This window comes from Nerophis lumbriciformis, linkage group LG04, assembly GCF_033978685.3.
Source record: "Nerophis lumbriciformis linkage group LG04, RoL_Nlum_v2.1, whole genome shotgun sequence".
NCBI classification, from domain to species: Eukaryota; Metazoa; Chordata; class Actinopteri; order Syngnathiformes; family Syngnathidae; genus Nerophis; species Nerophis lumbriciformis.
Genome location: NC_084551.2, coordinates 27,896,680 through 27,923,074, shown reverse-complemented (window position 1 = coordinate 27,923,074; position 26,395 = coordinate 27,896,680). Strand labels below are relative to the sequence as shown.

At 42.6% G+C, this 26,395-nt stretch overlaps 1 long non-coding RNA gene across 1 annotated transcript; it reads left to right on the top strand.

The window, feature by feature from the left end:
* The first annotated feature begins 696 nt into the window (after positions 1-696).
* On the top strand, positions 697-26,395 carry LOC133598607 (uncharacterized). Its single transcript, XR_009814719.2, has 3 exons — positions 697-786; positions 22,549-22,717; positions 23,820-26,395. It is a non-coding gene; the product is annotated as an uncharacterized lncRNA (long non-coding RNA).

Here is a 26,395-nt window from a genome sequence, read left to right as displayed (position 1 = left end):
TTTTTGCTGTTGTTGTCTTTTACTTCTTTGTTTCTGTTTCTAGATTAAAAGCAAGCTGTGACCCACAAATGGCTGCTCTTTGGACACCCCTCTCCAGTATTCACAAAATATATATATATATATATATATATATATATATATATATATATATATATATATATATATATATATATATATACATATACATTCTTTATATTCTTTTTTTCCCAACAAAATGGAACTGCAATAATTATAACTGAATAATGATTGTTTTCTGGAAAAGTCACACGTGATCCATAGGGCCCCCCGTTTTGAATGAAGAACCACTTGTTAATGAATGACAGGTTGCTTCTTATGAAATTCTACTTATGTAACGTATTCGTAGTCGCTTCCTGCCCCGTCACTAATAAGAATATAATGGCAAATATACCCATTGAGTACCAGTGGATCCTGTGGTGCACGGCATTAGTTCTGGTAATGGGCGTTAATGCTAGGCGGAATGAAGTTAGAACGGTTTACAAATACAGTGAAACCTCGATTTACGAACGTCTCTATTTGCAAGCTTTACAAACTTTTAAGATCGAGCCAATTATCCCAAACTATGTCTCTGAAAAGACTACTTCTCGTTAAATGGAGCCTCTTCCAAGAAAACACACACACACACACACACACACACACACACACACACACACACACACACACACACACACACACACACACACACACACACACACACACACACGTCCCCTGCCTTCTTCCCCTCTGTCTGCTCCTTTTCTCGTCACCTCCTCTTTTGCCATTGTTAATGTAAGTGGATTTTGCTTTTTTAAATGTTTATTATTGTAGCAATATGGTTGTTACAGTTAAAGATTTTTGTGATTTCTGATAAATTTTTAGGCCACCAAAGGGACTTCTCTGTGTGTACATGTGTTGGCAGAGGAGCACATACAGGGAGAGCAGCTTGTCATTACTGTATTGTTTTGGCTTGTTATTAAATAATATGGGCAGCACGGTGCACAAGGGTTAGTGCGTGTGCCTCACAATACAAAGGTCATGGGTTCGATTCCTGGGCTCAGGGTCTTTCTGTGTGGAGTTTGCATGTTCTCCCTGTGACTGCATGGATTCCCTCTGGGTACTCCGGCTTCCTCCCACCTCCAAAGACATGCACCTGGAGATAGGTTGATTGGCAGCACTAAATTGACCCGAGTGTGTGAATGTGAGTGTGAATGTTGTCTGTCTGTGTTAGTCCTGCGTTGGGGTGGCGACTTGTCCAGGGTGCCCCTAAAAGGGACAAGCGGTAGCAAATGGATGGTATGGATTAAATAATATGTTGATACTTCACTCTCTGTTACGTTACTGTATGGCACTTTAAATTGTGTTTTAAGTGTACAAACCTTCACTATGGACTTTTGTTTAGGCTGGAATCCATTATTCATATATACATTGTTTTTTATGGAGAAATTTGCTTCACCATACAGACTTTTCGATTTACAAACCCTGTTCAAGAACTTATTAAGTTATTTAATTGAGGTTCCACTGTATATGTTTTAAGGATGTTAATTTGTTACTTTGCACCAAAAACATACTGAAAAATGTATTTCCCATTAATTTGTTTTAGCACAAAATATGCATCAAATTAAATTCAAGTTAGGTGTAAAGCAGGGGTAGGGAACCTATGGCTCTAGAGCAGGGGTCACAAACCTTTTTGAAACCAAGAGCTACTTCTTGGGTACTGATTAATGTGAAGGGCTACCAGTTTCCATCCATCCATTTTCTACCGCGTATTCCCTATGGGGTCGCGGGGTGCGCTGGAGCCTATCTCAGCTACAATTGGGCGGAAGGCAGGGTACACCCTGGACAAGTCGCCACCCTATCGCAGGGGCTACCAGTTTGATACACACTTAAATAAATTGCCAGAAATAGCCAATTTGCTCAATTTACCTTTTTTTTTTTTTGTGTCCTGTCCAGCTTCTCAGGCAAATCATATAGTTGATGTAGATGCCCATGTCGGCTGTTCAGATTTACTTTACAAAAGAGAAGTGTAGTATACTTCTCTTGTTGCCTTATTTGTATTTGACTTTATTAAATGTATTTATATTATCATTTAGTGCAGCCGGGCCGGAGCAGGAGGGGATAGAAAGAGAGAAAAAAGAAGACAGAGGGGGAAATTGTGGGGACAAGAGGGGGATTAGACAGAGAGACAAAAACAACAACAGCAAACAACAACAACAACAACAACAACAACAATAGAGCAACATCAGCAAATACGACATGTACAAATATGATGGTAAAAGTAATAGCAAATAAGCAGTTAGCGAAAAATAAAAAATAATACAGAAATGACAATGAGCATTATTACACTACAAATGGATCAATACAAATACTAATAGAAATAGCGCTATTGATAATGAACAATACCAATAATTTACCTTTATTATCAACAATACAGTTGTTTAAATGCAACAATACACATACGTAATGATAACTTGAGATACGAAAGAATGCAGAAAAATGGAGGGGGAGAAAGAGAAGCAACCTACATTAACCTTGTAGATTGTTATAGTCACAATAGGTTAAGCTTTGTCAGTGTGCCATGTGTTACACCCAGTTTACCCTAGGGCAACAACGTTAATATATGTTTGATGAAACGTGATTATGTGCATGAGTGTAAGTATGCATATGTACTTGTATATGTACAGAATGTGTATATGTGTTTGTGCAATGAATGTATATGTACAGAATGTGTATATGTGTTTGTACAGTGAATGTATATGTACAGTATGTGTATGTGTATGTTTGTATATTGAATGTGCGTGTGGATGTACGAACTTTAGGTAGGTAAATATGTACTGTATTTGTGTATGTATGTGGGAGCGTAGGTACCTATGTACGTATGTGAGCATATGTGAATTTGCATGTACAATACATTCGACTCCCAGAGTGCGTGGGAGCCAGAGCACGGCCCCATCACCCCCGAGAGCCCAACCCACAAACAGTAGGCGTGGTGCCCAGGGAACCAGGGACCACCGCCCCCACGCAGCCAAGCCGGCCAGCAACAGGAACCCCAGAGCCCGGCCCACCGTACCGCCCACAAGGGCCAGCAGCAGGCCGCAGACAGACGCACCCGGCAGAGGACAGGGCACGAGAAAAGCAGGGGACAGCCAGACCCCAAGCCAGCGAGAGACCACACCCCACACGGGCAGAAAGGCGAGACGCCCCGCCCGAGGCACCCAAAGACTCCCCGCAACCAGACGGGAAGACCGCCCCCGCCCCACCGGCAACCGGGCCCCACGAGCCCATCCCCCACCCCCGGAGAGCGCGGCGAGGCCATCCCCCGGCCACCCCACCCAAATCGGCCGCCGCAGGACCACCCAGGCACAGGGCCACGGGAACCACCCACCCCACCTGCAGTGACCCCAACGATGGAGATGGAACAACCAGCAACCGCCCCGCCGAGCCCCCCCTCTGAGGGAGGGGAAAAATAAAAAAATAATATTAATAAAATATATTAAAAAATAAATAAATAAATAAATAAATTTAAAAAAAGAATTAAAAGAAGATCACAGACATGCTGACAAACAAGGTCACTACCCCAGCAACTGGCCGACTCGCAGCACCTCGGAATACCTTGCAGCACCAAGCTACCACAATAGACGCAGGGACTAGGCCCAACAGGCCCCAACCAAGACGGGCACCCGGAAGGGATGGACAGCGGGACCCAGGAGCTCCAGACACGCAGTTCGGATGCAGTAGCCTGAGGCGTCGACCCCCGTCTGACAGGCAGGCCCAGAGCGCACCCCCAGAAATATACATACATACATACATATATATATACATACACATACATGTATACATACCCACACATACACATATATACATATACATACACATATGTACACATACACATATATATACATACATACATACACACACATATACATACATATACACAGTTCGTCAGCCCCGACAGCCATCACGCGCGCGCGCTGCCACCAGTCACAACATCAGCCACACCCCTGCACCAAACCCAGCAGCCACGGGCGCCCACACCACAAACAAACGGCAGCAGAAACAGCAGCCGCAATAACCCCAGACAGCCAGCACCAGCCAATCAAATCAAAGCGATCAAAAAAAAACTGCGACCAGCAACCACACGCCACCAGGACCACGGAGACCAGCCGGCGCCAGCCCGCCAGTCAGCCCGAACGCCAACACGCAAACAAGAGACACCAACACCCCCCCCCACCAAAAGGCCCCCCACCCCAACCCAAACCCGCACAAACACACCACCGCCCAAACAACCGAGACACAGCATCCAGACCAGACACGGGGGCCGCGCCGCCACCACATCAAGTAACCAACAGAGACCCCACAGCGCAAGGTCGGGCCACACGGGCACGGACCCCACGCAACAGGAAGTGAGACCCGCGCGACGCCACACACAAATAAATAATAAGATTTAAATGATAATAAATAAATAAATGGGTTGTACTTGTATAGCGCTTTTCTACCTTCAAGGTACTCAAAGCGCTTTGACACTACTTCCACATTTACCCATTCACACACACATTCACACACTGATGGAGGGAGCTGCCATGCAAGGCGCTAACCAGCACCCATCAGGAGCAAGGGTGAAGTGTCTTGCTCAGGACACAACGGACATGACGAGGTTGGTACTAGGTGGGGATTGAACCAGGGACCCTCGGGTCGCGCACGGCCACTCTTCCACTGCGCCACGCCGTCCCTTTAAAAAAAAAAAAAAAATTTTAAATAAAATAAAATAAAAATAAGTAAATAATAAAAATAAAAATAATAAATACATTAAAAATAAAAAAATATATAACAATAAAATGAATAAAAGCCTGGCAGGCCACCAGACCGCAGTCCCCGCCGGCCGACGAGGCAATGAGGGGTGCGCCGAACCCCAACCCCCCCATGCATGTGTACAAGGCCCCCAGAGTGTCTACTGTGTAGTTAAAATTAGGAGGTCAGCCGTTACAGCCGACCTCCAGTCCCTATTGATGTGTGTACTGTAGCGTGAGTGAGATATGTATGCTTGTGGGAACTAATAATGCGATTAAAATTGGGGGACATCAAGGTCATGGTGGGTCCCAACCAAGCCAAGCCCCCCAAATCCTAAGTGTCTAATATGCAGCTAAGATTGAGGGATGGACGAGCAGGGGACAAGACAGGAGGACTGGAGCCCCATTGGAGGCATCCTCAATGCCCCGCCATGCCTCCCCGCAGGACAATCCCCAAAGTCCTATATATGTGTGACTGTGTGTGCTATAAGTAGGAGGAGTAGAGGGCCCGGACATCCCCCCAGTCCACGCGGCCGACAACCAGGAACTACGGCCAGGAGTCCGCCACCAGACCACTTTAACGTGACGCCACGCGAGCCCTCCCCCCGCCAAACAGAGCCAGCCCCCGCCCGCCCCAACCCAACCCTGCAGAACCCATACCGGCAACCAAACGCAGAAAAACCGCACAGCCCCCACGCCCAATGCAAACACCGCATCCCGGCCATCCACACAGCAACGTGCCTATACGAGTCCCGGCCAGGGGAAGGAGCCCCCCAACGGGGGAAGAAGCCAATGCATCCCATCCGCACGCCATCCCCCAAACCAGCCGGCAAGCCAACGCCAGCCAGCCCCACAACCCCACAAGCGCACAGACACCAGCCACAGTCCCCCAACCACTCCAACCCAACACAGCGATGCCAACCGCTGGTATCACCGCAGCAACCATCACCACCACCGCCCGTCCGCAGTGCAAACACCCGCGGCCGCCGAAACCAAAACAAAAAAACGACCAACCCCGTAAACCACAACAACGCACACCCCCGGCTACCACCGAGGCCACCAACCCACCTACCCCAACTCATCCACAGCCAGGCCAATTGAGCCACCGGACATCCACACCCATGCACACACCTACACATTCATATACACATGCATACACACATATATACACACATACACATATACATACATATATGCATATACATATACATACACATACACACATATACACACGCATGCATATACATATACACATACACACATATATACACATTAATACACCCACACACTAGAGATGCGCGGATAGGCAATTTATTTCATCCGCAACCGCGTCAGAAAGTCGTCAACCATCCGCCATCCACCCGATGTAACGTTTGATCAGAACTGCACCCGCCCGCCATCCGCCCGCACCCGCCCGTTGTTATATATCTAATATAGACGATGCAAGGCATTAGTGAGGCATACCTGCCAACTACTCCGGTTTTCCCGTAATTCGTACGGTTTTCATCAACCTATTCCGGGTTACGGTTGCAGTGATAAAAAATATGTTTTTTCATTAATTAAAAAAAAAAAAGGGTGAAAACTACGCGAATTGCACCTTGTGCAGACAACATTTTTCGATCGGACACGGAGGAATTAGCGATGTAAAAGACCACGTTGGGACAAAAAAACACAAGTCTAATGCCGTTGCTAGCGATACAAGTGGAAAACTTTCAACGTTTTTCGTCGCCCAAACAGATTCTTTGGATGTGATAAATGCCGAAGTTTTATTTACGGAGGCAATAATTGAGCATGGATTTCCAATCGCACTGGCTGATCACATGGGACAGTTAAATGTTTGTAATGCAACCTTTAAAAATCATTACGCGGTGATCGCGGTCCCAAAAATAAACTTTTCTTGCATGATAATGTCCAGAAAAATTCGCTTTATATTACTATAGAGTCCTTTTAACGAATGAGTTTGATGGTTTATCACAAACCTTAAATGAAAGAAGTCCTTTGTTCTCCTGCACCATGCATGCACTTTGGCCTTGCTTCGTGTTTGGTGTGCAATCCTGTCGGCTGTATTTCACAGCACGACATACTGTTAAAAGTGTTTATACTATTTATGCTTTCAAGTCCAAGTTGAAGAAATCTTGTTAAATGTTGACAGCATAACTACCAAAATACAGAAGTATGTCCTTAATATTTTTGCAGTGCTATTTCTGTTGAAAAGTTCAAATGATTACATTAGAGATGTGATGTGCCACTTTTCAAGTGTCTGGTGGCTTAAATTAATTTTCATTAATTTTTCATATTTTGAATTCTTTTGAAAGGCTTACAAAAAAACTACATTTTAATTGTAATTCCATGCTATTGACAGGACTATTAATTTTAATGAAGTTAGCTTACCATGTTTACAGTATGATAATTGTGATAGAAATGTGAATTTTAGGCACAGAATATTTTTTACAATTGAACAAGGCAGTAGATTATACAAGCTTGGACAGAAAGTTAATAATGACACCAATTTTTTTTTAATGGAATTGTTTAGTACTGTTTTACCATTTGTTTACTGTAAAAAGTGTTTATATTGTTTATACTTTCAATTAACAAATTGAAGTCTTGTGAAAGGTTGACAGGATAACTGGCATTAACTGTCAAAATAATTTCAAACTATTGAAGTTAGCTTACAGAATAAACATGCCAATCAACCCATATGATTTTTGCTGTAATATTTTTGTTTTGAAAAGTCACTGTGACTGATAGAAAAGTGATGGTTTTAGCAACATTTTAACCTGTCTGAATGCTAATAATCATTTTGCGTCGGGGGGCGAAGCCCTGAACCCTCCACCAGGACTTTGTCCTGGACCTACCGGGGCCTGCGGCCCTTGGACCCTGGCTACTAGGTTTTTCTGATTTCAAAAGTTGGCAGGTATGGTGAGGTTATAAAGCTTTTGCCTGTTAAAGAAAGGAGACTGATCCAATGCAGCACAGACTTTCGCGTGCCACGCTGTCACGACCCAGACGCACACCAGTGCGCAATCATATGGGAGCCGCGCTGAGCGCACCTCCAATCGCGTCTCGCTGCCGGCGACAGCCAGGTATGGGCCCGACGCTCCAGCGCCATCCATTTTCAGGGCTAGTTGATTCGGCAGGTGGGTTGTTACACACTCCTTAGCGGGTTCCGACTTCCATGGCCACCGTCCTGCTCTCTATATCAACCAGGGTGAGCCCCACCCCTTTCGTGAGCGCACTGCGCGCGGAGTGACCCCTGTTACGCGCCCCCGGCAATAGGGGTGGCGGGCAGGTAAGCTGCGCGGGCGGGGCGCGCGGAGTGACCCATGTTACGAGTCCCCGGCCACGGGGGTGGCGGGCAGGTAAGCTGCTTACCTGCTGCGCGTGACGCCGGCCGCGGCGAAGGCGGACGAGGCGGGATGTCGGTGCGGTGGGCGCGGTAGTGACCCTGGACGTGCGTCGGGCCCTTCTCGCGGATCGCCTCAGCTACGGCTCCCGGTGGGGCCCTCTCGGGGGAAGGGGCCTCGGTCCCGGACCCCGGCGAGGCGTCCCTTCTCCGCTCCGTAAAAGTGTCCATCTCTTTTCTTTTTTTTTCTTCTGTTGTGGCATATGCAGCAGGTGCCTGCTCGTTTTTCGTATGTGGGTAACAACATTTAACTATGTATATATATTTCCGAATTGGTTTAACTGCCACCCGCCTGAATCTATTTAAAATCTAATTTTTTTTTATTTCAATCGCCCGACCCGACCCGACCCGCGGATAAAATCTAATTTTTTTTAATTTCATCCGCCCGATCCGCGGATAATCCGCGGACTCCGCGGTTGTGCCCGCAAACCGCGCATCTCTACCACACACATATACATAAGCCCACATATACACAAACACATACATACACAACACAAAAAATAAAAATAAAAAGAAAAAAAGAAAAAAATAGAAAGAAAAGAAAAAAATAAAATAAAATAAAAATAAACCCTTTAAGCTGCCACCTTACCGTGGTAGAGGAGTTTGCGTGTCCCAATGATCCTAGGAGCTATGTTGTCCGGGGGTTTCTATGCCCCCTGGTAGGGACTCCCAAGGCAAACTGGTCCTAGGTGAGGGATCAGACAAAGAGCAGCTCGAAGACCTCGATGAAGAACACAAACCAAGGACCCAGATTTCCCTCGCCCGGACGCGGGTCACCGGGGCCCCCCTCTGGAACCAGGCCCGGAGGTGGGGCACGATGGCGAGCGCCTGGTGGCCGGGCCTGTCCCCATGGGGCCCGGCCGGGCACAGCCCGAAGAGGCAACGTGGGTCCCCCCTCCAATGGGCTCACCACCCATAGCAGGGGCCATAAAGGTCAGGTGCAGTGTGAGCTGGGCGGAAGCCGAGGGCAGGGCACTTGGCGGTCCGATCCTCGGCTACATAAGCTGGCTCTTGGGACGTGGAACGTCACTTCGCTGGGGGAGAAGGAGCCTGAGCTAGTGCGTGCGGTGGAGAAGTTCCGGCTAGATATAGTCGGACTCACTTCGACGCACAGCAAGGGCTCTGGAACCACTTCTCTTGAGAGGGGCTGGACTCTCTTCCACTCTGGCGTTGCCGGCAGTGAGAGGCGACGGGCTGGGGTGGCAATTCTTGTTGCCCCTCGGCTCAAAGCCTGCACGTTGGAGTTCAACCTGGTGGACGAGAGGGTAGCTTCCCTCCGCCTTCGGGTGGGGGGACGGGTCCTGACTGTTGTTTGCGTTTACGCGCCAAACGGCAGCTCAGAGTACCCACCCTTTTTGGATTCACTCGAGGGAGTACTGGAGAGTGCTCCCCCGGGTGATTCCCTCGTTATACTGGGGGACTTCAACGCTCATGTTGGCAGCGACAGTGAAACCTGGAGAGGTGTGATTGGGAAGAATGGCCGCCCGGATCTGAACCCGAGTGGTGTTCTGTTATTGGACTTTTGTGCTCGTCACAGATTGTCGATAACAAACACCATGTTCAAACATAAGGGTGTCCATATGTGCACTTGGCACCAGGACACCCTAGGCCGCAGTTCCATGATCGACTTTGTAGTTGTGTCATCGGATTTGCGGCCTCATGTTTTGGACACTCGGGTGAAGAGAGGGGCGGAGCTTTCTACCGATCACCACTTGGTGGTGAGTTGGCTGCGATGGTGGGGGAGGATGCCGGACAGACCTGGCAGGCCCAAACGCATTGTGAGGGTTTGCTGGGAACGCCTGGCAGAGTCTCCTGTCAGAGAGAGTTTCAATTCCCACCTCCGGAAGAACTTTGAACATGTCACGAGGGAGGTGCTGGACATTGAGTCCGAGTGGACAATGTTCCGTACCTCTATTGTCGAGGCGGCCAATTGGAGCTGTGGCCGCAAGGTAGTTGGTGCCTGTCGTGGCGGTAATCCTAGAACCCGTTGGTGGACCCCGGCGGTGAGGGATGCCGTCAGGCTGAAGAAGGAGTCCTATCGGGTTCTTTTGGCTCATGGGACTCCTGAGGCAGCAGACAGGTACCGACAGGCCAAGCGGTGTGCGGCTTCAGCGGTCGCGGAGGCAAAAACTCGGACATGGGAGGAGTTCGGGGAGGCCATGGAAAAAGACTTCCGGATGGCTTCGAAGCAATTCTGGACCACCATCCGCCGCCTCAGGAAGGGGAAGCAGTGCAGTGTCAACACCGTGTATGGTGGGGATGGTGCTCTGCTGACCTCAACTGCGGATGTTGTGGATCGGTGGAGGGAATACTTCGAAGACCTCCTCAATCCTACCAGCACGTCTTCCTATGAGGAAGCAGGGCCTGGGGAATCTGTGGTGGGCTCTCCTATTTCTGGGGCTGAGGTTGCCGAGGTAGTTAAAAAGCTCCTCGGTGGCAAGGCCCCGGGGGTGGATGAGATCCGCCCGGAGTTCCTTAAGGCTCTGGATGTTGTGGGGCTGTCTTGGTTGACAAGACTCTGCAACATCGCGTGGACATCGGGGGCGGTACCTCTGGATTGGCAGACCGGGGTGGTGGTTCCTCTCTTTAAGAAGGGGAACCGGAGGGTGTGTTCCAACTATCGTGGGATCACACTCCTCAGCCTTCCCGGTAAGGTCTATTCAGGTGTACTGGAGAGGAGGCTACGCCGGATAGTCGAACCTCGGATTCAGGAGGAACAGTGTGGTTTTCGTCCTGGTCGTGGAACTGTGGACCAGCTCTATACTCTCGGCAGGGTCCTTGAGGGTGCATGGGAGTTTGCCCAACCAGTCTACATGTGCTTTGTGGACTTGGAGAAGGCATTCGACCGTGTACCCCGGGAAGTCCTGTGGGGAGTGCTCAGAGAGTATGGGGTAACGGACTGTCTTATTGTGGCAGTTCGCTCCCTGTATAAACAGTGTCAGAGCTTGGTCCGCATTGCCGGCAGTAAGTCGGACACGTTTCCAGTGAGGGTTGGACTCCGCCAAGGCTGCCCTTTGTCACCGATTCTGTTCATAACCTTTATGGACAGAATTTCTAGGCGCAGTCAGGGCGTTGAGGGGATCTGGTTTGGTGGCTGCAGGATAAGGTCACTGCTATTTGCAGATGATGTGGTCCTGATGGCTTCCTCCGGCCAAGATCTTCAGCTCTCACTGAATCGGTTCGCAGCCGAGTGTGAAGCGACTGGGATGGGAATGAGCACCTCCAAGTCCGAGTCCATGGTTCTCTCCCGGAAAAGGGTGGAGTGCCATCTCCGGGTTGGGGAGGAGATCTTGCCCCTAGTGGAGGAGTTCAAGTACCTCGGAGTCTTGTTCACGAGTGGGGGAAGAGTGGATTGTGAGATCGACAGGCGGATCGGTGCGGCGTCTTCAGTAATGCGGACGCTGTATCGATCCGTTGTGGTGAAGAAGGAGCTGAGCCGGAAGGCAAAGCTCTCGATTTACCGGTCGATCTACGTTCCCATCCTCACCTATGGTCATGAGCTTTGGGTTATGACCGAAAGGACAAGATCACGGGTACAAGCGGCCGAAATGAGTTTCCTCCGCCGAGTGGCGGGGCTCTCCCTTAGAGATAGGGTGAGAAGCTCTGTCATTCGGGGGGAGCTCAAAGTAAAGCCGCTGCTCCTCCACATCGAGAGGAGCCAGATGAGGTGGTTCGGGCATCTGGTCAGGATGCCACCCGAACGCCTCCCTAGGAAGGTGTTTCGGGCACGTCCGACCGGTAGGAGGCCACGGGGAAGACCCGGGACACGCTGGGAAGACTATCTCTCCCGGCTGGCCTGGGAACGCCTCGGGATCCCCCGGGAGGAGCTGGACGAAGTGGCTGGGGAGAGGGAAGTCTGGGCTTCCCTGCTTAAGCTGCTGCCCCCGCGACACGATCTCGGATAAGCGGAAGAAGATGGATGGATGGATGGATAAACCCTTTAAATTAAATAAAATAAATAAAAATAAACAAGAGGCCTGGTCGCCAACAGTGCCCAGCGCCACCAAACCCCGCAGCCCTTCCCGCACGTCCAGGCCCCCCCCGCCCACCACCCACCAGGCATCCCATCCGGCAAAAAGCCATAAGGGCCCAGCCCTGCGCCCACAGCCGGCATGCCACGGCACCTCAGCATTTTAACTAGCTAGCCACTAATATTTTTTAACAAATCATGAATTACTTTGCACCATGTTTGTACCAATAATAACTCATGTAAAATACAAAAGTCAACTCTCAAATTTTTAAATAAATCATGTCACACTTTGAACTGGACACCAAATCTGTTATCTGTTTCTTTGTCAGTTAGTGAAGACCAAGTCTTTAAAATATTTTCTTGGATTTTCAAATTGTATTTGAGTTTTGTCTCTCTTAGAATTAAAAATGTTGAGCAAAGCGAGACCAGCTTGCTAGTAAATAAATAAAATTTAAAAAATAGAGGCAGCTCACTGGTAAGTGCTGCTATTTGAGTTATTTTTACAACAGGCCAGCGGGCTACTCATCTGGTCCTTACGGGCACCACGTTGGTGACCCCTGCTCTAGAGCCAGATGTGGCTCTTTTGATGACTGCATCTGGCTTTCAGATAAATCTTAGCTGACATTGCTTAACACGATAAGTAATGTATAATTCCGCTGGTAATCACAGTGTTAAAAATAAAGTTCAAAATATAAAACATTCTCATGCATTTTAATCCATTTATCCATTTTCTACCGCACCTGTTCAAGAAGTCGCATTATTGGTAAGAAGTATTTTATTTATTATTGGTTAGCTTCAGAATAACAATGTTATTAAAAAGAATAAGAAACTTGTTACACTCTAAAAATGTTGGTCTTACTTAAAAATGCACGCATTTAGTTGTATTCAGTGTTAAAAAATATAATATGGCTCTCGGAAATGCATTTTAAAATCTTTGGCTTACGGCTCTCTCAGCCTAAAAGGTTCCCGACCCCTGGTATAAAGTAATACATTTGAAAAATAATACGTTTTATATTAAAAAAGTTTGAAAAAAAATAGTATATGACTGCAGGGGGGGTTCCAAATAAAATCGTGCTGAGAGTCCCAATTTAGCCTCAGGCGGCCCTGGATAGTAGCCCATTCTTTCGGTCACAGTCCAATTGGACACTGATGTTTCCGTGATGTCTTTAAACGCAGCAGCATTGTTGCCGTCTGGGAGTGGCCCGGAGTGCACCTGTCCAACCTGTTCAACAGGGGACACTTGACTCCTGAGGAATCCACCCCCCACAACTCTTGTCCTTTGTTCCAGCGGCTTTACAACGGGTCAGAGCCAGAGGGGAGGACGTTTGCTTTACAGTTAAAAAAATGGACTGAGACTTAAAATAAAACTGTAGAAGTGTATGGGGAATCTGATAGGAAAAGTGGAAGTTTAGCTAGCTAGCATAGCTAACTCTTGGTCTCCGCTGAAGACCTTACAGCTACAAGGTGATTGCATTCTCCCCTCATTTCTCCCAACAACTTTATGTATTTACTTTGTAAGTGACCTTCGTTATTTTTTATACACTACCGGTCCAAAACTTGAACACCCTCAACCAAAACGACAAGCACATAATGGCAGTCATCAACTGGCTGCCCGAGGGCCACATCCGGCCCACCATAGCTTTGCATCCGGGTCCCTAGAATAAAATTGACTGAATTAAGTCAAAATGAGCTGCATAATATGAAATCAAATAGTGTTCGTCCTTCGCTCTGTGGTAGGTTAATGCGGACGTTATCTCCTTCTGTTGTTGACTAATTTTTTCATACGGTGTTGATCTGGAAATGGTTGCCTCTGCATTTTGTTGGTGTGGCACCGAATGGAGATGTTGACATGCGGAGTAAGCACTCTTCATTCTCTAGCAGGTGACTTTTCAAATGATGCTCCAAATTAGTAGTAATGCTACTTTTTGTAGCAATGCTTTTGCCCCACAATTGACAAATTACAGTTGTCTGTTCGACATATTCCCATTTGAAGCCAAACCACCGACAGGATGGACCCTGTGCGGTTTTTCTTGAGAATTAATTCTTCCTTCATTTGTTACCAGATTCGCACCTTCTTTCTCTCGTATTACCACTCGCATCACAGCTAACGTTACCCATGCTGCGACCTCTCTGCTCCGCGAGGGCGTATATATATATAACATATGTAAGAAGGTGCGCTTGCTGTCTGTGAGACGTCATAGTCACCTCCAGTGTTGCTTAGTGTGCAAGTTCTTAAATTTTACTTATCTGAACAATATCCAGTGTTGTGGTATTTCAATTAACTGGAATTCAGTGTGCTGTGGAGCCCTATTGCAGTGACTCACACCTGAGCCATCATAAATTAATCAAATATTTATTGGACACGAAAGTACACAATGTGAAAAAGAACATTTTACATCAATCAATCTAGGGATCTAGATATCTGGTCAGGACACTCCTCACTCCTTTGCCTTCACCTTCATTGTCCATTCGTTTTTGGTGACTTTATATACTCTGGACCTAGACGCTGAGTCCGCGACATATATGGCGGACAATAACTGATACAGTCTGCTTTTCCAGTCCAAAAGCATTCGCCGTTTTCCGTAGTTTTCCCTCGATGGCCAGGTAATACAAAGCACACGCTTGGTCTTTCTGGTGTCACTTCCTCTCCGAACTCAGTTTGTAAACGATCAATGAGTCCATACAAAGCTAAGAGCCTGAGATTCAAGAAATACACGGCGCACTCACCCGTGTTAAAATTTATCCGAGGAGGGGGACTTTAAACGATGGTTTAGTGTGGCTGAAACGGGGCTTAGGCTCAATAATTATTCGTTTAGGGGTTAGTTATCCGGAAGTAGACAAATGTGGCCATGGACCGACAGGCTGGTCGACTTTCCTCTCCGAACTCAGTTTGTAAACGATCAATGAGTCCATACAAAGCTAAGAGCCTGAGATTCAAGAAATACACGGCGCACTCACCCGTGTTAAAATTTATCCGAGGAGGGGGACTTTAAACGATGGTTTAGTGTGGCTGAAACGGGGCTTAGGCTCAATAATTATTCGTTTAGGGGTTAGTTATCCGGTAGTAGACAAATGTAGCCATGGACCGACAGGCTGGTCACCTTCATTGTCCATTCGTTTTTGGTGACTTTATATACTCTGGACCTAGACGCTGAGTCCGCAACATATATGGCGGACAATAACTGATACAGTCTGCTTTTCCAGTCCAAAAGCATTCGCCGTTTTCCGTAGTTTTCCCTCAATGGCCAAGTAATACAAAGCACACGCTTGGTCTTTCTGGTGTCACTTCCTCTCCGAACTCAGTTTGTAAACGATCAATGAGTCCATACAAAGCTAAGAGCCTGAGATTCAAGAAATACACGGCGCACTCACCCGTGTTAAAATTTATCCGAGGAGGGGGACTTTAAACGATGGTTTAGTGTGGCTGAAACGGGGCTTAGGCTCAATAATTATTCGTTTAGGGGTTAGTTATCCGGTAGTAGACAAATGTGGCCATGGACCGACAGGCTGGTCGACTTTCAGGTCCCCCTGAGTTGACAGAAATTACACAAAAAGACGCTAGTTGTGGCAACCTTTTAGGATTGCAATTGAATCTTTATCTAAACTAAATTATCCGTTTAGCACTGTGCTTCTAAAACTTATTGCTCATTCTTTGTGTTCGCGCTCAAAAATATAAGGTTCTGGATTATAATTTTAATTGTAATAGTCGTTGGCTCTCACAAAGTCTGCATGATTAGCATTGTTGTTGTGGGGGAGGGATCTGTGCTTCCTAACTCTACATCACGGATCACATGACTGGCTTCCTCATTAACTCTCAAAATGGCTCGGGAATCTCCATGAGATTAATACTATTTTGATCATATTTGCAAATTTTGTAAGTATTTTGGAGTCATAAATCAGATGTATATTATAATAGCTTCAATATGGAATCAACTTGTTTTTTCACTCTACTGGTACTTTAAAACAGTGGTTCCAATCACCGAGCCGCGGCCCGGTACCGGTCCGTGGATCGATTGGCACCGGGCCGCACAAGAAACAAAATAAAAAAATAAAAATAAATGTTTTATTTTTATTTTTTTATATTTTTTATTAAATCAACATTAAAAACACAAGATACACTTACAATTAGTGCACCAACCCAAAAAACCTCCCCCTCCATGTGTACTCATTCACACTCATTCGCACAAAAGGGTTGTTTCTTTCTGTTATTAATATTTCTGGTTGCTACATTATATATCAATATAGATCAATACAGTCTGCAGGGATACAGTCCGTAAGCCCTCATGATTGTATTTATGACAAAAATAAATAAATAAATAAAAATACCATAGTGAATATCGTTACCTGGGTGTCATTTTAGAGCCAACACTTGGCTTTAAAAAACATATCAAACAGATGTGCCAGAGTCTTAAATACAACATAAAAACGTTCAAATGTATCAGGTATTCATTAACACTGGAGGCAGCTCAAACTTATTTTAATGCAATGATTATGTCTCGTTTTTATTATTGTTTAACATGTTGGTCGCAGGCAAGCAAAATGACACTGAGGCCATTGGAAACTTTGCACAAACAATCGCTCAAAATCCTTGACCGAAAACCACAACACCACCATCACTGTTTAGTTCTCCAAAAATATAGATTGTTAAATTTAGCTAACATTCAAAGATTAGCATCAATACGAATGGCTCATCGAATCCTAAATAACACTGCACCAGCGCCACTTAAGCACTTTGTCCAGTTTACATCTGCTATGACAACTAGAAACACACGAGCCTCCACCAGGGGGCAGTGTAGCGTACCCAGATGTAAAACATCTTTTGCACAATCAGCCTTTTCATATAAAAGCAATAAAGGAATGAAACGACCTCACAACAAACTTGAAAAGTGTAACAGATTACTCTTCATTCACAATTGAAGTTCAAAAGTGGCTTTGGAGTAATCAAAGCTGCTCACACGGTCACTAAGGTGGGCACTATGTTTGACACATCAACTTAATGTGTATTATATTCATCCATGAGAGCATTTTTGTTGTAAATTGTGAGGTGTGTCTGTTAAAATCATGGTTGTTTTTTTTTTTTTACAAATGATGACAGATGTGAACAAGAGCATGTATTGTCTTTGTGTGATGATGTAAAAGAGGTGTGGTTGTATTGTATTTTAAGTATGTGTCCATGAAAGGGCATTTTATGACTTTTCTTAATTTGATTACATGCTATAGTATGATTTTATTGTCATAATTTTATTGCATGATTTTTGTATCCCTTTAATTTAGGTAGCCAGGGACTGCAGATGGAAATTAGCTATTTAGCTATAATTTGGTACAGAACATATCTGTCTTTGAGCTTAATGTTTCTTCTGTGCATTGTTCCTTCAAATAAAGACTAAACTAAACTAAACTAATTTATAAGTGAGAAAAGGTGAATTTGATTGAATTATTTATTTCAAACCTGCACAGTACAACACACACCTTTTTTTTTTTTTTTAAACATTTTGGCAGGGACATTTATGCAAGGCTTGAAAAGGGGTTGGATGAAGCAAATGCTTATAATATCCCAACCCCTCTCACTCATTCCACATTTAACATAAACAATATAATACAAGAACAATACTATACAAACAAAAACAAGAAAAGCTCCTGTACACTAACAATACAATAGTACCACTGTTACTATAAAACAAGACAAGACGAGACAAAACACACACACACACACACACACACACACATACACACACACACAGGCCCAAACACTCTCTGACCATACACCTCTCTCCCATGGCTCTGTGCTTAGGGCATCACTCTCTTTCCTCCTCGTACTTCTTCAGTACTTCTTTTTTAAACAGTCTTTTAAATGTAATCATGTTAGAACAGGTTTTTAACTGGTCCCCTAAGTTGTTCCACAGACTGACTCCACGCACTGAAATGCACATTGATTTTAAAGTTGTTCTAAATTTAGGCAAATATAATTTGTTGTTTCCTCTTAGACTGTAACTATGATGAGCATCTCTATCCTGGAATAGGTTTTGTATATTGGATGGTAGAGAGTTTTGGGATGCCCTAAACATAATTTGAGCAGTTTTAAAATTGATCACATCGTGCAGTTTAAGTTGCTTTAACTCCATGAATAGTGGATTTGAATGATGTAAGTAGTGAACATTGGACACAATCCTAATGGCCTTTTTCTGCAGAGTGACTAAAGGCTGTAAATGGGATTTATAACAATTTCCCCAGACTTCAACACAATAGTTTAGATATGACATAATAAATGAATGATACAATAAAAGCAGAGCATTGGTGTTCAATAAATGACATGATCTCCTCATCATTCCAACACATTTAGCAACTTTTGTCCTCAGGTAATTTATATGAGGCTTCCATGATATATTTTCATCTATTACTACTCCTAAGAATGAATTTTGTTGAACATATTCTATTGGTGTATCATCGATAACAATCCTGATGGGTATTTCACTTTTGCGATTGCTAAAGAGCATGATTTTGGTCTTCTTTAAATTGAGAGACAATTTGTTGGTATTAAACCAAGTTTTTAACTTGATCATCTCCTCAGTTACAGAGGCCAGAAGTTGCTTAACGTCGTCACCTGCACATGTAATGGTTGTGTCGTCAGCAAAGAGGATGAACTTCAGCAGTGTTGATACTTTACATATTTCATTGATATACATTATAAATAGTGTGGGTCCCAGTATCGACCCCTGGGGGACTCCACAGGTTATGTTCATGAGTGTAGATTGATGTTGGTCGATCTGAACAATCTGCTGTCTCTCATTCAAGTAGCTCTTCAGCCATTTCCCTGCCACTCCCCTTATGCCATAGTTTTCCAGTTTGTTTACCAAAATCTGGTGATCAATGGTATCGAAAGCCTTTTGCAGGTCAATAAAAATTCCTAAAACAAATTTGTTTTTCTCGATACCATTAGTAATGTTCTCTATTAGATCACTTAAAGCTAATGAAGTTGACCTATTTTGTCGGAACCCATATTGACAATCAGATAATAATGTGTGTTTTTCAATGAAGCCACGAAGTCTATTATCAAATAATTTTTCCAAAATTTTTGACAACTGTGGCAGAAGGGAGACGGGCCGGTAATTTGTGAAGTGGTGTTTGTCTCCAGATTTGAAGATGGGGATGACTTTTGAGAGTTTCATTTGTGAAGGAAATTGTCCAAGTTGAAAAGATAAATTGCAGATGTATGTGAATGGTTTGATGATTTCTTCCGCTACATTCCGGACCGTCCTCATGTCGAGGTCATAAATGTCACGTGATGTTTTGTTCTTGCTTTTATGAATAATCTCTAAAACTTCCTTTTCGACAGTCGGAGTAAGGAACATCGAGTAAGGATTTTTTCCAATAAGTTCCATAGGCTGTACATCATTAATTGGGATTTTTTTTGCCAGCTCAGGCCCAACTTTAACAAAAAACATATTGAAGCCGTCAGCAATAATCTTCTTGTCACTTATGATTTGGTCGTTCTCAACAAAAAACTCTGGATAACAAGGACTGTTTGAACCATGCCCAATAATTGTATTTAATACCTTCCAAATTCCCTTTATATCACTTTTCTTTTGGATTAATAGTTTGGTGGTGTATTCTTTTCTGCTTGCTCTTAATATGCTGGTTAATTTATTTTTATATGTTTTGTACTTTTGTTCTGTTTCTATGGTTTGATGCCTAAAAAAAGTCCTATATAAATAATTTTTCTTTTTGCAAGCGTTCGCAAGCCCTTTAGTTATCCATGGAGTTTTTGTGGAGTTAGTTATAGTGCATTTTTTGATGGGGCAGTGTGTATCATAAAGTGAGAAAAAAATGTCATGAAATAAATTATAAGCTGCATTTATATCTGACGTTTGAAAAACAGAATCCCAGTTGTGTTTTGCTAAATCATTCTTTAGTGCTGTTAATGATCTTTCTGTTGTGTCTCTACGATAATATTCACTATTTACAGGTTTGGATGTTTTGCAGTTAATATTATACACCATGAACACGGGTAAATGATCACTGACGTCACTCACTAACAAGCCTCCAGTTACAGTCTGATCTACAATGTTACAAAATATGTTGTCAATAAGTGTCGTGCTGTGTGTTGTGATTCTAGTGGGTCGTGTGATCAGTGGGAATAAGCCCATGGAGAACATGGTGTCAATAAATTTTGCTGTGTGTTTGTGTTTATTAGGATTCAAAAGGTTGATATTAAAGTCACCACATACTATATATTTTTTTGTTTCTCTTAAATAATTTTTCCATCCATTCATTAAATATTTTTAAGTCGGATCCTGGTGTTCTATAAATGCAGCTTACAATAATGTGTTTCCTATTTGAAAATGATAATTCTACAGTGACGCATTCGAAGAGTTCCTCAACAGTTAAACACATATCAGTTACAATACTACAGCTGATATTTTTGTCCACATACAGAGCCACACCTCCTCCTCTCTTATTTTTACGGTTGGTGCAAAACATTTCATACCCATTTAATTCAAACTCATTACTTGTATTCTCATTCATCCATGTCTCTGAAATACCTATAATATTAAATGGAGATTTGAACTGATTCAAATAGTCCTGGATATCATCAAAATGAGAGTATAGACTCCTGCTATTAAAATGTACTAGAGATATGTTTTTATCTTGCATAAATGTTTTATCAAATGTGACGTCAGTATAATATAAACAATCATTGTTGGTGTTTTGAGGAGCATTTCTATCTGGATCCATTTCGCTCATAAATCTTTGTGATTTGTAGTTGATGTGGTCTGAGAAACTGATCGATTCCAAATTGTGGGAGTTTATCAAATCTTCATTCTCCTCTATTTCAGAGGAGAATTCACTATCAGAACTATCCATATAGTGTTATTTCAGAAACATGAAAGGAAGAAGAGGGTGTGTGATCATGGTCAGATAAATCATTCCTCTGTTCATGAAACATGAACAAGAGAAGAGGGCATATGTTCAAAGACTGTGGGCCACAGACACACAACACAAACATGCACACAACTGGACCATTCAAGCAAACACATAAACAATCTCTCATCCACACACACACAAACATACACTCGTACACTGCAGGCAATAAAATAAACATGGAAAACAAAAAAACAAAACAAAACAAAAAGCTCCCCCCAAGAGCTACTAAATATCCAATTGCAAAAGTAAAAAACTAAAGAAGTAATATTAACAAAAATATGCACACACATACACATACACATATATACATATATATACACATGCATATCATACATGCATGAGGTGTGGAAAGTATCACATATTTAATATGGAACAACTTCAAAATGCAAAATAGTTTCCTAAATAATTCCCATTCATCACACCATATGCATAGTTAGGTTCGGATATCAAATAGAAACAAATAAAAATAAAACTCTTATGTATCTTCTGTGTACAAAATAATATTGTGGTTTAGTGAAAAACAGAAAAAAGAAAAAAACAGTCACGTGGCAACATGACGCGTCAACAACCCAGGAAGTAAACAGATCCATGCCTGTCTCCTGCTCAGAAGCACTGCGATGAAAAAGTCTCATTGAAGAAAAATCTAACAAAAATAGTCTTACCAAGTGTCGTATGTCCATTTCATCATAGAACCACTTTAAAACCCAGGAAACATTTCACCCTTTTTAGAGCCTCTCCGTTTTAGTCTCCAGAAGTTTCTTTACTAGATTTGTTGCTTATCGCTATTTTGAAAAAGAGTATCTGGCATAGTTGGCATCCATCTTGCTCTGTCTCCTTATTCTCTGTCAGACCAAATGCTTTTGAATTTTTTTTTTATCAAGCTCATTTACACAGATGGTCCCATTGTAATGTGTTTATGAACAAGTACGGACAGGGAGCATCAAATATATTTGTGATGTTCCAAAAGTTTTTTAGCGGGACACACACATTACAGGTAATTCAAGTCTATTAACACCAATGAATAATAAACTATTACCTTGGGCACAGACAGTATTTAAATATTTTTTGCAATTAATTAATTGTATTCATCTTCCTCAGTGTCGGCTGAGGAAGATTTCTAGCACTTAAAACACAAACAAACACAAATAATAAGATCATAGCTCAAAAACATTTCCAGTCTGATCAAGCTGCTTTAGGATGGACTGGACAGAAATTGAAAACATAGCAATTACATGTTCTGCACGTATTTGGGACCCTCTGCACCACTTTATGCATACTGTACCTAATGTTGAGTGAATTGTTACCACATGCCAAGGTATCAATCTTATATATGTGGAAATGCTGTCATTATGTGTTTTATTGCCATTAAAAACACAATTGTTTGTGTTAAATATTATATTTTGATTGATTAATACCTTAATGTTTAATGCTAATATTTACGATGCTGAAGTGTTTGATGCTTGTGTTTGCAGTTATTTGGTGGTTTAGTATGGATCCTGGTGGCTTCCTCCAATGTTCCCGTTCCTTTGCTGCAAGACTGGGTCATGTGTGTCTGTCATTGCCTTCTTCCTCTCCTCCGCCTACCTCACCTTACTCATCACCGGCCTGGCAGACCGCATCAATACTGATTGGAACTTTTTGGTAAGTAGTATATCATTCTCTCAGATCCAGTATCTCTCAAAATGGAGCACATTTGATACATTCTCAGAGGACAGTGTTTCCTACAGGACTGCAATATATCTGTGGTGGTGGGTTAAAGGAGGTTACATTATGTCATCATCTAATTTGCATGTCATTTTTAGGGATCTGTGGAAGACAAAAAGTGAGCAACATGAAAAGCAAAATGTGTTTATAAACACAAATTTACTTTATTTTGTAATTTTTTTATGACACATCTGCTGCTCTTTATAAGGAGTGATACTAGCTTTTTTGAAAAAGACAATCTAAAAATGATCTGAATAGTTGTTAAATATATGAATATATCAGTTATGAGGCCATCTACTGTATGGATTTGTTACGACAAGCTACATTCACAGACAGTCCTTTTATAATGTGTTTATGAGCGAAGTCAGACCGGTAGTAGCGCCAAATCTATTTGTAGCTGTCAAATGTATTTGTGGCGGGCACAAAATAAAGCAATAAATTAATGTATGTATTTGTTGGAATAATTGTTTGTAAGTTATCACAAAAGAAACGTTGTATTATGAATGCTGTCTTTCGAGGCCTAACAAGAGGAAGAAGGCTCGTAAAACTCCACTGTAATTTCAACACGGACAGATGGCAGGATCTGCTCAACTTCCAGAGGAACTCTCTTTGAAGTGTTAAACGAACTCTCTCTGAAGTATTTCACAAACTCTCTTCCAACTGTTTGGTGACCGAGGTCAACGCTGTTTACGACCCGCTGCCCTCTTGAAGTCACTGTGGTCAGGAGACGGGAGGGGTTATCCATTGTCCTCCAACACCTGCCCCAGCTGGATCCAGGAAGAGCCCAAGCCCGAGAAATCCTCTTCTTGGACTTCAAAGCGACCGAAAACAATGACTGTTTTACATACTCCCCATTCCTGCTGTGACATGTGTTGGTGCGTGAACATTGAAAATCTGAATAAAGGAGGTGACGAAAACCTTCTTCGTCAGAGCGTGGTGCAGGACTGTACAGAGAGTGCAGTGGTCATGTCTCTCCTCAATTGAGTCCAAATTGAATTCTGTCTCTGTTTGATTCCTTGCCTTTTGTCTTGTTTAACAGATGTCCTCAGTGTTTGAACGTGACATCTTATTGGTCCTTCGAGCCGGATTCCAACACGTCTGACGATTCCAGCATGAGTGAGTGAAACCAGAAAGACCATGGCAACCAAATCCTGATTGAGGAACTGCTTTTTCTTCATTTCGGGCTGGAATTGGAAAGACTGACGGAAAATCCGAGGACAAAAGGAAGGAAGGCAGAGAGCAGTGAGTACGTTTTAAATTGACGAAGAAAGAAACGACTAAGAAAAAGCGTGTGACGAGGGTTACGACGCATAGACAAACCCTGTAAATCCTAGGCTCTAACAGGTAAAAAAGGCCAAAATTACTGCAGGACGTCGGTGTCCGCGAAAACTGAAATACCCGAAATAAACTAAAAACTAAAATTCAAAAACTGAAGAGGCCAATATACTGCAGGTAAACGGAACCGCGAAAACTGACTGTCCTGAGAGAAAAAAAAAATAATTAACAATCAAAGTAACTCAGCATGACTGTTAAAAGACGACACCAATTAGTCATGTTGTCAGCGTATGCCATTGGTGGTAAGATCGCTGCAAATGTGTTTGTTTGTTTGTTAATGTGTGTTTAAGTGTGTATCTTTCCAGGTACAAATTGTGTAAAAACCCCAGAGGTTCAAATAAAAATAGAAATAGGTTAAAAGAAAAAGCAAATAGGAGAAAAATCTCAAAGAGCTAAAATGAGACAAAAGTAAAAATAGATGAAGAAATGGGGAAAAATCAATAAGAAGAATTAATGCAAAATGGAATAAACTAATGTGTATGACAGAGATAATGGGGGTATTGAAATAAGAGATGAAGAAAAGGTAGACTGAAGATATACATGTATGTTTGGATATATAAAGAATGCTTTTATATATACAAATATATATATGTATAATTAAATAATGGAACAAATAAAAACCTAGATTAATAACTATAATAAGAGTTGAGATGTATAGTACGATAAAATGATAAAGTGGGTTACATGTTTATTAGCTGAGGAAAGAAGAGAGAAAAAAGAAAAAAAAAAGAGAAATCTCTTCAAGTGTTGCTGACCTTTGCCCTTAAGAGTGCACTCACGCACTTACACACCACCATGTGTGTGTGTGTGCGTGGCGCAGTGGGGGAGGTGTGAAAGTGAATTTATTACATGTAAGTTTAAAGTAGGTTTAACTTTAAAGTGTAGTATAACATTCTTAAGTTAGATTATGTTTTAGACATTTGCAACACCATACATCTGAGTGTTGAGCTAAGATAAGATAAGGACATAACATAGAATAAATAAGGAGGTATGGCAATCAGGAAAACTATCAGCTAGCGATAGACAACTGTTTGCTTTGAATATTGTTGAATAATAATTGCAAATAAAAAATATAAACAATGGGAAGAATGTAAATTCAGAGTTTAAAAGTATAGATTAAGTGACGTATAGACAGTTAAGTGAGTTTAAAACATTACTTAAAAAATACATAAAGTAATATGTATAACATTTGAATTAGGAGGAAAAATAACATTAGCGTTATTAAATCATCTACATAGTGAAAGACACAAAATAAGCAAAATAAAAGTACAATTATGCAAAAGAGAAGTAAAGAATCTAGGACGTTCTCTAAACAAAAATGGACGCACTATTGTGGAAAATAGAAAACCAAAGTACTACAAGTACAAAAACCACAAATAAAGAAGCAAATGAGGTAGTTTCTAGGATTAACTAATTATTGTAGAAGTTGGATACCAAATTATGCTGAAATAGTAGCTCCTTTAAGTAAATTAATGAAAAAATTAAATCATCTGTAGAGTGGAATTCAGAAGCTAAAGCAGCATTCTGTGAAATAAAAATAGAACAGAATGTGCGATTGTTACAGTAACGAAAATTTTGAAAGCTATCAAATGACCATCAAATTGCTCAATGCAAGCGGCAGAACTAGAAGCACTAATAGAAGCATGTAAAGTAATGAAAGATCAAAAGGTCACAATATATATAAAGATAGCCAAAATATAGGAATGATAAAGTCAACAGGAAAATCTGTAACACATTGGAGAACTGATCAAAAAAATTAAAAAAAAGAGAGAGAAAAAAGAATTAGTAGAAGCAGTACAGCTACCAGCTAAAATAGTAATATACAAAAGTGCGACACACACCAAAGGAACAGACACAGTATCAATAGGAAATGTGTTTGCTGACAAAACAGCAAAACAAGCAACAGAAAAGGAAATACAAATTTCAAACGACAAACTAGTGACATGAATAATGATATACTAAAAGATATGCAACAACAAAGTACTCCAAAAGAAAAAGATAAATGGATAAAAAAAAAAACGAAGTCACGTTGATCAAAGAAGACATCTATGTATGTCCAGACAATAAACTAATCTTACCAAAAAATCTATATAAATGGGTAGCAGTTTTGAGCCATGATTGAACTCATGGCTCAACAGGAGGGATATGAATACCCTTATACAGAAGTACCGTATTTTCCGCACTATAAGGCGCACCTAAAAACCACAAATGTTCTCAAAAGCTGACAGTGCGCCTTATAACCCGGTGCGCTTTATTACGATTCATTTTCATAAAGTTTCG